This window comes from Anneissia japonica, unplaced genomic scaffold, assembly GCF_011630105.1.
Source record: "Anneissia japonica isolate Jap-2015-1 unplaced genomic scaffold, ASM1163010v1 scaffold234630_len1767_cov159, whole genome shotgun sequence".
NCBI lineage: Eukaryota > Metazoa > Echinodermata > Crinoidea > Comatulida > Comatulidae > Anneissia > Anneissia japonica.
Window position 1 is genome coordinate 1 of NW_022699304.1, and position 1,767 is coordinate 1,767.

The following is a 1,767-nucleotide window of genomic DNA, read 5'->3' on the forward strand; positions in this document are numbered from 1 at the left end:
ATACGTATGTCGTAATTTCGACTTATACGTATGTCGAAATTTCGACATAATAAGTCGTAATTACGACATACGTATGTCGAAATTTCGACATAATAAGTCGTAATTACGACATAAAAATATGTATTTCAGTGGCCCTAATAGGCTTTCGTAAGATTTAGTACTGCAGTGCTAAAATTTAGCAACACCGCCACCATGCGGCTAAAAGAAAATCCTGCTTCGACTGTCGTCCTTCTTGTTTTCATGTTTGTGCTCTGAATATGAAGATACCAAGCTATTCAGTTTTACAAAGCCTGGGATTTCTATCGGAAATTACATCGAGCACAAGCGTTGCTGAAGAAGAATAGGCTCTCTTGACAATAAATCGAAATCGTTTGGTATTCCTGAAATATACAGTAATTATATTTTAATGTTTATTTTTATAATTGACGCACTTGAGTTCCACTGTTATTAGAATAATGGATATTATTATAAATACATTTATAGTTAATGTATTGTTTTTCTTTGTGTTCTTCATTACTGTGCTGCTGATGATGGTGTCGGCTGAGGCATTAGATAGTGATAACGAAGTTGGTTGAGTTGGTAGTGGCAATTTTCGTGGACATCAATTTATTTTTACTAAATTATTAAGTTTGACAAATCCGAATGATTTCAAACATTTGTAGAATGCAATATGACAATTACGAGATTGCAGCCTATTCATTTTGGAACCTGTATGATTATGCTGATTTAGTAGTCTTAAGTTATATAACTATTAACACAAAAAGACGTATTCCTCTGTTCAATGAAAAAAACCTACTGATTTTCCGGAAGAAACCTTTTCGTACTAGTGAAGGTGTCAGGATTAACTGAAGTCGGTGTTCTTAAGGTTACAAAACACAAATCATGCTTCATTCGAATTTATATTTTTAGTCGCATGACACGCTAGATTACCTTATTAGTTTGAAAATATTAATTATACGGAAAGATATTTTAAGATATACACAAATAAACAAAAATACAGTTACCCTCTAAGCACAATGTAAATTAAAAGACACGTCTAGTTAAACATGTCTAAAGCTTATTAAACAAAATAAACCAAACTTAGCCATTACAACTTAAGATTAGTACTAAAGTTTTTAAATCACCTTACATTCTATAATTAACAACAAACTCAGAATTATGAAGACCTATCATTATTATTATTATTATTATTATTATTATTATTATTATTATTATTAAGGTTATTTTTCTAAGTTTGTCGCCCTCTAAAAAATGTTTTTGAAAGGAAAAAAACACATTCGAACAGCCTAATCTACACTTACTGTTCGTCCTAATCGTTATTTATATAATTTCAGTCAAATGTAAATGGCAGCTACAGGTAATGGTTCGATCAAGAACGATGGCATGCTGGCTGAAAAAGGAGAGTAAGTGTCACTGGGATATATAAATTTACAACTTTTTCTTCAGTTGATTTAAAATCCAGAGGCTGGTGGTCGTACTACTGAAGAAACAGTGCCTGTCTCCCTTGTAAATAGATGCCACCATAGATCTCTTAGCAGCATTACGCTTGAAAATTATGCTATGATATGGATATTTAAGGAGAAGCTTAATTCACATGAGACATTATTATCATTATTAATAAACAAATAATAATAATAATAATAATAATAATAATAATAATAATAATAATAATAATAATAATAATAATAATAATAATAATAATAATGAGTTATTTTTAGGCTGAAAGCACAGAATAAAAATCTATACGTGGCGTCATTGGTTGCTCAG

At 30.4% G+C, this 1,767-nt stretch overlaps 1 long non-coding RNA gene across 1 annotated transcript; it reads left to right on the forward strand.

Moving 5' to 3' along the window:
- The first annotated feature begins 197 nt into the window (after nucleotides 1–197).
- On the forward strand, nucleotides 198–1,767 carry LOC117102958. Its single transcript, XR_004444504.1, has 3 exons — nucleotides 198–392; nucleotides 1,335–1,403; nucleotides 1,719–1,767. It is a non-coding gene; the product is annotated as an uncharacterized LOC117102958 (long non-coding RNA).